This window comes from Coptis chinensis, chromosome 3 (genome assembly GCF_015680905.1).
Source record: "Coptis chinensis isolate HL-2020 chromosome 3, ASM1568090v1, whole genome shotgun sequence".
Classification (NCBI taxonomy): Eukaryota; Viridiplantae; Streptophyta; class Magnoliopsida; order Ranunculales; family Ranunculaceae; genus Coptis; species Coptis chinensis.
Window position 1 is genome coordinate 88,150,660 of NC_141458.1, and position 11,696 is coordinate 88,162,355.

General features: G+C 34.7%; 1 long non-coding RNA gene across 1 annotated transcript; it reads left to right on the forward strand.

Moving 5' to 3' along the window:
• Positions 1-10,650: 10,650 nt before the first annotated feature.
• Positions 10,651-11,067, forward strand: LOC147511437 (uncharacterized). The gene is made up of 3 exons (XR_015216995.1): positions 10,651-10,711; positions 10,896-10,966; positions 11,003-11,067. It is a non-coding gene; the product is annotated as an uncharacterized LOC147511437 (long non-coding RNA).
• Positions 11,068-11,696: the final 629 nt, after the last annotated feature.

The window sequence follows — 11,696 nt, forward strand, 5'->3', positions numbered from 1 at the left end:
TAGAGTCACGCGTCTTGAGGGTGGGACCCGTCAGCATGAGTGAATTTCTTCAGGTTGTTGCTCTGTTCAACCACCAAAGCATCTCTTGATCTACATTGATCAATTTCGGGCCTAAATATCGGCCTTGTACCTGAAAATATCGATAATCCTTTGGGATTAATCGCGTCGACGAATTGAAACGTTTGTTTCAAGGGCGAAAACGCGGGAAGCTACAGGAGGGTCTATTTTCTTACATACTCATTTTTCCATCCAGTTGCCGTACCTAGTTCATTACTTCATCCATCATGGCATCTTCATCAAACACAGCATCTTCATCATCCATGGTCCCTCCCAAACTCATTCCTGAGCAATCCTTTCAGTCTATGATAGATTCCAATGCCTATGGCCATCTCTTCCATGATTACATCACAAACATTGGGTGGTCTTCCCTAATTCTTCAACCTGACCAAACTTATTCTCCTAGTTTGGCTGCATACTTTTATGCTAATATGGATGACACACCAAAGATTCAACCATCGCATGGTTTTCTACTTAGACGGATTCACAATCCGAAGTTGGTGACACACCTCATATCTTTTTGAACAACAACTTGCTCTAACTTTGGACCTTCCATATCACGAACCTTTGCATCTTGGCATTACATCTATCATAATTCTTACCGTTCTTTTCGGTGGCAAGAATTTGGCGACTCTTATGGTGATGGTCTTGAGATCAAACGAGAAGGAGATGGCCATGTACCATGGGCTAAACATCACCATTCCATTAGCAAGCATGACCATGAACATGGGGACTGCAATGTTATTTGTACTCTCGAACATTATGGGAGATTGGCATTTCTCTCGCCAATGAGGGATGCGTCGTATTGATTGCACTAGCTCGTGGTCATGCTTTATTTAACATTTTAGGTTGTGTTGTCTCAGCCAAACGAGCTCGCGACTTTTCGGGATAAGTATATACTTTTACGGTCGCTTGCGAATCATGAAGACACATTTCCTACGGTTTGCGGCTACTTTTCATGATCGGGTCAAGGTGGATTCCATGTGCCGAAAAAAAACGTAATCATTCGCTTCATTAAGGTTTCGCCAATGGAAGCGTCCCTTTCGATACGAGGCATGTTCGATGTTACCCAAAGGACGAAAAAGATGAAGACCAATTTGAGGGAATCCGGAGACAAAGAATGGGCAGAAATTTGGCAGACTATTATCTATTGGCGCGATGCTAAGGAAATGCATTTCCTTAAAAAGAGGACGCCTTGACCTTCACGATCTGCTTTGGATGGTAAACTTGAGTTTGCCATTGTACATATATCTAGCTAAACCTTACGTTTGGTGTGCTATTGTTTTTCATGTTTTAGTATGCTATGGTTTATTATTTCGTGTGCTATGTATCGTGTGCTATGTTTAGTGTGCTATTGAACATTTTCTTGTTCTTTCTGAATAATATATTATGATCTCCAACCTCTCTGTTCCAGCAATCTAGCCCTAATTTTGCTCACGGTTCTCAGGTACTTTCTCTCTTCAATTATTGATCCTTCGAGGACTAAGCATCATTCGTTTGGGGTGCTTTAAACTCAGAGAAAAAATTAGGCATCTTGTAGCCTATATATAGTTTTTATTTTCATATTAATAATTGTACTTAGTGACAAAGTCTTGTTTCCTTTTCAATGATGAAAATTGTCTAGAAATCTCACATTAGTATCCGAATTAGGATTTGTTTTTAAGAAACTTTAGATAATACGTATGCAATAGTTTATACATCTTTTCATGAATATTCATGTCTCGAGTATCATTGATTGTACATAGCAAGTAAGTTTCGGAACCAACGGTTAGTTACTTAAACTATAAATCTGTGAGAATCTAACCAAAAGCCTTGATATGAGTGATTTGTGTGTGATGACACAGAGGAGTAGTTTTTCGATTAGAGGAAATTACGATCTACTTACTTGATCACCACCAACCCTAGGCGAGAATTTAGGCCTTCTTTGGATAGACATAGCTAAAAATTCTTACATGTTACAAATATTACCGCTAGTCACTCCATTTGAACCTTTCATCAAACCTTTCACTTTCACCACAAAAATTCCTTACCCATCTATTAAACCAAATAAAAGAACTTACCTAAGTGATGAGTATGAGAAATAGGATGAAATGTGGAAGAATAAAGAGAAAGACTTGTCCTAAATATAAGTCGGGTTACTTGCTTCAAGAAAGGAAAATAGAATCATGTTCTTAAGCATATATATATATATATATATATATATATATATATATATATATATATATATATATATATATATATATATATAAAAAAAAAAAAATCCTTAGTAGCCGAGGAGGCTTAAGAACAAGGTTGGAAAAACTTCGGTTAGAAGAAGGAAAGGAAACAAGGATTTCTCTAGTGTAAATATATGAAGACCCTATTCTCTCATATACGTAGTAAATTTTGATTATCCATTTCCATTTTCTTGTACACTATCACCTAAGCCCCACAATACCTAATAAAGACCTCTAGCTCAATTAGGAGTAGGGTGGTGTGATAATAAGTAGTAGGCGTGATTGATCGACATCGGCTCCTCATTTGTCATTGAGATGTAAGGAAACGTATGCCCACCGCAGACACCGGAGTTAACAAAACCTGAGTGGAAAATTTTTGAGTGAATATGTGTTTCAACACATACCGTGGAGAACCCATTTAGGTATGCTCTCAAGGATCCGTAAACAACCCCGCTAGTATATTTCAATGAAAAGTTCTTGCATGAATAATCATATGTAGATGTTTTAATTATTGAATACATATTAACTTGAGTTTCAAAGAAATAAATCCTCGCGTTCCCGCTAAGGAGATGTATGGATATCCGAGATTAATTTAGGAAACAAGTTTCATCATTCGAGTCGTTTGTAGTATAAATGAAGTTTGTGAGTATCTTTTCTGGAAAACTCTCACGAGGCTTTACCTCGTCCACTAGGGAATTCCTAGTGGTTTAAGGCCTTGTTGCATATGGTCAATGCAATCGCACTCTGCGAAACGAGAATTAGTTTAGGACTACACATTTTTGGCCACTTATCTATTTTAGTGTCTCTTCTTTGCTTGAGGACAAACAAAGTGTTGTTTGGGGGTAGTGTGATAAGCACCCAAAAGTGTATTATGAAACCCCATTGAGACATATAAATTTGGTTCATTATGTGTTTAATAATCATGAAATAAATATGTTTTCATACTTTTGCGGTATTTGGTAAACATGGAAATATTGGTTAAACCGCGCAATAAAGCACGAGGAACGGCGTATATATGAATTCTTCCAAATCCCGTAGAAGCATCAAACTTCCAAAGCTCCTACCTCTCGAACCCGGGACTCGAATCGACAAAGAGAGCTGCTCGGACAATCGTATGCGATGAACTCTACGCATAGGCGGAAATTGTAAACAGCCCAAAATACCGGACCGCCACTGGACTGCACATGGACCCACTATGCATGGGGCCACAAGATTGGATGAGTCATCAATCATGGAGCATGTCAAGACAAAGATAACAAATTATTGGTGCAAAGTTGACACCTTGCATGTAATAAATTAGATTAGGTGTTAATAGTGAAAAAAAGGCAAGGTGTCACTTTGTTTTAATGTGGTAGATAAAAATGAATCAATGTGGTTTGATAATTCACGTGGGAGGAAATGAGATTTCTCTCAAATGGAGAAGAAATTAGACAAATGTGGGGACACTCCAATTACTCCCTTGACTTATTTTCCTCACATGACATTATTTTAGTTCCTTAGTGAAAATGAGAAGTTAGTTTTGGTTTTTATTAAAAAAAGCTTGTAATAGTTTTAATGGAGGAACACTTGTTCTTCTAGAAAATAATAGAAGTGAGTTTGGTTGTTGATATTTCTTCTCTCTCTCTCTCTCTCTCTCTCTTTCTCTTTTGTGTTTTTTTTCTTAGTTCATAAGTCCTTGTCCCAAGGATCATGAGCTAACTTCCCTTTTGGGGAGTTAGTCTAACTCATGTGAGGGTAAACCAATTGTTGGTTTGGTAGGTTTAGGAAGAACAACTAACTCTACATCCTACCCCAAAATGGTAGTTGGTGTAGAGTTTAGTTAGAAATCAAGCAATGAGCTTAGAGATAAGTCATTGTTTGGTTTCACTTGCTAGCATGTATGAGCTCTTTAGTGAGCCATGCATGCTAGGGATCAAATCTATTTTTCCGTTAGGGACTTGTCTATGAGTCTAGGAAGAATCAAAACCTATTTCAAATCAACACTAATGATAGTTTCACATGAGGAGGATTAACTCTCCAATTTCTCTTTCAAATTTCCATTTCGGTATTAAGTGCATGTTTTCATTGTTAATGTTTTTATTAATGTTTGTATAGGAAGGTAAAAACTAACATTTATATTATATCCTTACTCCTTAATTTCCCCTTATTGTAACATCTAATTTTTAGTTGTTCTAAGCTTTAGGTTAGTTCGAATCCTTATTCAAACTCTACGAAACGAAGATCGTGAGTAAGGAATCTTGATTGCTTTTACATTAATTTAGAGAGTTCAAAACTCTAAGTAGTGTTCTCCAAGCTTATATCAGGTTTTCTACGTGAAGTAGAAAGTCGGGTTTTGTGGAGTCGAGTTAAACTTCCTTTTTTTCTCGGCTTTTTTCATAATCCCTTATGACGTGGATAGCCTCATAGTGTTGGCTGGAACTAGAAAAAGGGACTGCTATTATATATACTAGTTTTTGAACCCGTTCTATGAACGGGTGCCGTTATATTAAATTATTATAGAAAATATTAGTAACTATGTAGAGCTATGAGATATGAATATTATATTGATCACTTATCTAAATTTTATCCAACGTGAAATTCCCACTCTCCATAAAAAGAAAAAAACCCTAATTTGATAAATCTCTGGGAATTTTTTTTATAGAATTTTGATTGAAGTTATGTGAAAATGTTCAATGAAGGGCGAAGATGATATTGAAGGATTTGAAGCTACTTGAAATTCAAGAAATTCCCAAACATAAGAAAAGAAATATGATAAATACCATTGCAAAACTATACTTGTGGAGACATCCCCACTACATATAATACAACTATGTTATTTCTTATATTAGTTCAATGCATTTATATAAAATTTCTAATTTCCCGTTAATTATTCTTTGAGTTAAGTTAAGTATAGTTGCATCCAGTTTAATTAACTTTTTAGGTTAGTTCAATGGAATTTGATCCAGTTTCCAATTTTTGGTTGTCCATACGTTGAATTTCTTCGAATGAATTCATCCTTCTTATCAGGTTTGACGCTTCCATTATAATGGGAACTGGATGGGCTGGTGCTGGGAGCATATTATGGAATAGCCGAATAGTGAAGACAAAGTACTGGAACAATAGTTAGGAGGTTTAGAGCTAGGAATGTAGAAGAAGCAGAAATGTAGGCGGCAGAAGTGGCAGTAAAGCTAGCTTCGACAGTTAGGAGGAACTTAATTCGCTTTTGAGTGGAGGTCATTAAGCCTTTTAAGTAACTATTAATGGAAAAATGGTTCGTTTCGAGGTTAAATTTGTTGCAGTGTTTGAAATGAGGTAATAGCCCTCGAAGTTTATCATATATGTATTGCCTAGCTGATGAAAAAATTGGCTTAGTAGTTCGGGCCCTGTCTTCACTGTAAGTTCAGATTTTGTGGTGAACCTTGTCCGCAGTAATAAGTAATAAAATGTATGTATTCATGATCAACTCTTATACAATATATAATTCAAAATAGTGTATATAGTATATGCCATATACCTTGCATTTCAGGCTTTCAGCTGCTCGATCCATATATTTACTCAACACCACCTCAGCAAAATGTGGCAGATTATGTCATACTGGCAAGTGGCAAGGCAAGTTTCTTTTTGTCTATAATATACATGGCTACAACAATTTCTCTATTCAGAGATATTTGTCATTCTTTTCTCCGTGGTTTGATGACTGGGGATAGCTCTTAAAAGCCATTTGTACACAAAACCTTGGCTAAAAGAATGATTACATTTACTCACTTCTTTTGGAAGGTCACCAAACAAAACAAAGCTATATGATACAACTACCTACTCCAAAGGCGACAAATAACTTCTATTTTTTTCGATAACAAACAAAATATAACTTCAAGTAGTTGGATCGGAAAAGAGAATGTTTCGAATGGTCTAGAAAGTCAAGTTAGGAAAGTGCTTAAAATCCTTTGATTGAAATTTTATGTCCACTCAAAATTTGTAATGGCTGATCATTTGGAAGTATTCCTACAAATGTAGCATTTATATTCTATAATATTAAGCAGGTAGTGAGATTGGTGAATGGACCAATATCTCTAAAAGGTCATTTGCTAGAATTATGAAATGTACAGTGATAAGAAATAAAATTAATGCATATAAACTTGAATAGATTATCACTTAAAATAGTTATAAATCACATATGAAATTTAAGCTAATATTATAAATTTAAACTAAAAATTAAAGAATGACTCAATAGTGACAAACTTTCATAAATAAGAAGCGTTAAACCTCGGTATTAATTGTGATGATTTCCTTTTCTTTATTCTCAAATCCTTCTTCTCGTCTTTGCTGCTAATATCTTTCCAGCGTTTTTCTCCTTTTTCTTCATCTCTTTAATTATTTCCTTGAGCTCAAAGATCTTGTCTTTGTTTTCTTTGTCTTTTATCATACAATCTAGCATAACTTCTTTTCTTTTCTTCAACAGTTCTTTGAAATTGAAGTCTTCAATTTCTATTTCACGTTCATCTTTTATAAATTTTATTGCATTAAAAGCAGTGGAATCTTGTGCCTTTTCTAAAGAATATACAGAGCTTCTAGAGAATTCTTTAACTACGACGTCTTCATTGTTAAAGAATATGTCTTTTGGTACTTGTACTGTTACACTGCTGATGAATCGTCCATTCTCTTTTTTTGTGTTGTACACTGGATCTTGTTGAACATCAAGAACTGCTTCTAGAATTTCCTTTAGCAACTTATTTTTACATAAGTTGTAATTTTCATACTTCATGACCCTGCAATAGAATTTTGTATATAGGAAAACATAATTAAATATATGAAACCCATAAGTATAGATATTTGGATTAAATTGAATTCTTTGCTATATAGGTAAACAATATTGAGGAAGATAAGAAGAATTGTATACCTTAACCATTTGTTTACTATGCGTATGGTATGGATCCAATATGAATGAGTATTATTTTTCTACATATATAGTTTATTTATGTCAATTAATTAGGCTTCCCTATGTGATTAGAAGTTCAGTTTGTGTATTATTCTAACTTCATACCAAAGAAAAAGAGAGATCAGGTAAAACACATGATTAATGTGGAAAAGATCAGTCAGCAGCAAGAACACTTGATATAAACTGAACTTTTATTTATATTCTGGAATTATATTACAGGGGGGAGAAAAGATAGCACTCTTATCACTCAAAACAAAGAGAAAATTGAAAGCTAAAATGAAAGATGTCCCTCAACAAAGGTGATGTATCCCTTTTATACTAGTCGGATCTCAAAAATATAATTTGGAGTTTGCACAGGAAGTGGCTACGTGTGCTAAAGTAGTCACAGTTGACTGGGCCACCATGACAAGGCATACTTGTCTTTTACTCTTGTCTTGAAAGGATAAGAATCCTTATAATGCAAAAATCCTATTCAACTTTTGACGTTTGGGAAAAGCAAAAGGTAGGACGTCTTCTTCAAGGGTCCCGCTTGACAAAACATTACTTGTTTTGATTCCAGCTGTAAGGATAAGAATCCAAAGCCAAATAATGCTGATTCTGTTTCTGGTCCTTATCATTTGCCATGATGTCTGACAATATGATCAAAGATGATCAGGAGTGCCAAGTTGAGTGTGTAAATATTAATGTTCATCAACTTGGGAAAGGAAATCTTCTTTCCCTTCTTCAGATTCTGAGTCTGAAGTAAAGCCACCTAGATGAGTAATGAATTCATAAGGGCCTTCTTCATTAATAAGTTGCCAATTATATATATATACAAGTTGCCAATTATAATAAAGTATTTGTTTTGTTCGGCTAAGGTCCCAAGTATTGTTTGTGTCTTTAACTTTAACTTGGGCATCAAGCCCATTATATTTTTTATGAATTGCACGTGTCTTCAAATAAACACTGATGTGTCTTTCCTTTTGACACTTTTACTAAAGTAAGTCAACTTCATTTCCTCCAAGTCGTCATTACCTGCCAAATTGAAAATGAGCAATAAACCCCAATAACGTATAAAGTATCTGAGTCATTGAAGTTGAAAGAATAAAGTATCCGAGTCATTGCAGGTTTTGATCGATTACCCACCAAATAATCCTTTTGATTACGAATTCGTTTCCAATTTAGTTGTTTATCAATTGAGCTTTACGTTCAAGTGAACAATGAACCCCTACCTTTAGTCTTTTCTAGTGTCGTTCCTTCCTCTTTCTCCTGGTTTATCTTTTGGAGCATTGCATTTAACAATGAAGGTGATTAACCTAAATTGATTATGAATGACAGCTTGGAATTTGTTATTTGAGTAACAATTACAGCAGTTACAGATATACTTTCTTCTCTTATCGTTATTAACCTTTTTGCATTGCGATTTTTTTTTTATTGTTTATATATATATCAAATTTGTTTTTGATAAAAAGTCTTTCAATCGGTAAATGATAGATCTAATAGGCAAAAACTAAAATGCAAAAGCTTATTCATTTCACTTTCAAAATCAGATAAAGAGATAAATAAAAAGATTAAAAACAATCATCACCATCATATCATATATATTCACTCTCGTTCTCATTTTCTGCTTCATTCTCCCTGGTTTTTTTTTAGTAACTTATTGTACCATATTGGAAAGGCTTCAATTGATGAGGAGATTAACTAGTTAAGTACTTGGTGCTAATTCTTGTAAGTAGGTCTGTAGTAGGAGTGCCCTAAATCACCAGTCAAGCCTTACTTTGACATCTAGTGGGATTGAAAAGTTCACTTTGCATTTTGATAATTTACATATTGATTGGATCCTCCAACTTTTAATAATTTTTATATGGTAACCACCTATTTTGTTAGACTATGACTATCTTTGAATTTGATGAATGTTAGTGTATCATATTTGATAAAATGTAAAACAATAGTTTTACCTACTCTTAACTATTTATGCTATGAATAAGTAAAACTAAAGCTATTTATTACTCGATGATCAAAGTTATCTCCTCTTGGTAATCGTGAAATATGTGGAGTAGAGAATTCGTTCCACTCTTAGTTTCTTAGACGTAAGCTTCCTAGTTCAATCGATTCTAACAAAACATAATGAGAGTAATGAATTATGATTATACTAATATAGAAATTTAACTAATTTATAGGAATTTAACTAATTTAACTGTTCTAATTTATACTAAGGCAATTAAATACTAAGATGTGAATATAGAGAAGGAATTAGGGGGATTTGATTACATTTGATGTATTCCTAATATGCTAGTGTAGATTATTGCAATCCTAACCAATTAAGATTAAGTGTTGATCCCTAATTATTCAAGGCAATCCCTACAAAGTAATAATTAGCGTGTGAGGAAGTTCAACCCATTCTCATGGCGAATCAACTAACCTACTAGAGTGAAACTCTTAAAAAGCAATAATCCTAACTAACACATCAAGTCTTCATCAAGCTTCATCAAACCCCTCTAATGGAGATTTAGCTAGAAATCATTAGATTATCATTAATGGAGAAATAAGTAGAAGACATAATGAAGAACAATAACTTGGATTTTATTAATCTAATGGATTAGAGTTTAAGAATTGAAACTATATTAAAGACTGAATATTGAATAAACAACTAACTTAAAACTAATGAAAGACCTATATGAATTAAAACCTAGGTCTAAACTAAATAATAACTAAGTTTCTAGGTGAGAGTAAGAGTTTGGCCTTAGTTCTCTTTATATAGGAGAGGGCTAGGTTTACAATTTCATGCATGGGCTTTGGAGCCATGTTTTGGGCCCTTAAATCAAGCCGAAAACCTAATTACTTAAGTCCAAAAAGGGTTTCTCTGCTGAAAATTACTGTAATAGCCTTTTTGTCCACTTTTGCTCCTCTGATTCGATCAAGGCCTAAACCATTAGAAAGCTCTTTCCGATCCGGTCGTTTTGACATATAAGAGGCCCAATTCTGAGGTCTGAGTCCAACAATACGGCCTGCGGAAGTTCTGTTGATTTTTCTGCTCTATTTCTGCCCTCGTTGACTTTGACTTTTCATCTTTGACCAGGCTTTAAAAAGGCATTTTCTCCTTGAATCTTGGATTTTAATCATATAACTTCTTAGCAACCAACCTTTGCTCCTTTATCTCGCAAAAGTGACATATTTCTTCATATGTTGGTCTCCAATACCTGAAATACACAAAAGCATGTAAACAGTACTAACTCTTATTTATTATACACATAATTGGTCTAAATTTAATATTATCAAGGGGTTAAAACTACAGTTTTGTGCTCTTATCAATATTCTTCAGTTGATCTTTTATTTCTCTTTGATAGAGGGCAAGCTCATCCAGTTGAAAGTTCCATACCATATTTTGGACCTTCTTGGAATCTAGATTTTGAGCTTTGGAGGTGTCATTTTAGATGCTAAAATCTAAAAAAAAAAAAACTAGAGCTATTTCTCTCATCAACAGCTAGGGATATTCAGGCATGGGAATATGTACCTCTTGGGGCTTTCCTTGGAAAAAGCTTTGGTAAGCCATAAACTTCCATGAATCGTTAAACACATTGAGTTCACTATACTACAAAATTGTCGCTACAAAGTTTTACTATTCTGTGTTTCTAATAAAGGATTTGTGCTCTTCTGTTTACTGTTCTGCATTTCTATTCATTAATTTTGACGACCATAGAATATTTTGTGCTCTTACATGTTTTCAGGAACAACAATATCCCCTTGGATAGTAACACTGGATGCTCTGGAACCCTTTTCTTGTGATGCTCCTAAACAGGTAACCAACCATTTTCATTGTTACAAAACCCATAAGGAGCCTCAACCGTTGCCATATCTTGCTGGAAAGAACTCTAAAAACAATGACATTTCTTTGGAGGTAGTATATTCTTTGGTTTTTCTTAAAGTGTTGCCTGTTTCTCTATAGCCAGTTGTATCATCTTATGGCCCAAGTATAATTACTATATTTCCATTGCATTATTAAGCATGTTGGAGGCCTATGAATTCACTCTTACGCTAATGCTATTGGTTTAACAATTATATACTGATAAGCACCCAAAACTGTAATATTAAACCCCGAGAGACATAACATTTTGGTCGATTATGTGTTTAATAATCATGTAATAATTATATTTTCGTACTTTTTGCGAGGATTCAGCGATTAAAATAAATATAGTGATAAAACATGCATCGAAATGCGGGAATCTGGGGAATAATTGAAGTTTCCCACTCAACCCCGTGAAGCCCAACAACCCGACTAAAGCCAAAGTTTCCAAAAGAAACGAGAACCCGGTCGCGGAGCGGGCCCACATATAAAAAGCGACAAACTTCGAAGCTCAAATCGGATAAATCTAGATACCGAGCGTTGGCTAGTGAAGCGCTGCCAATGAGAATCTGGGAATATTTGGAATTCCCACTCAATCCCGTGAAGCCCAACAAAAGCGACTAGAGCGAAGTTTCCAAAAGAACAAAACCGGTCGCGAGCGGGCCCACATATAAAGAAGCGGGAA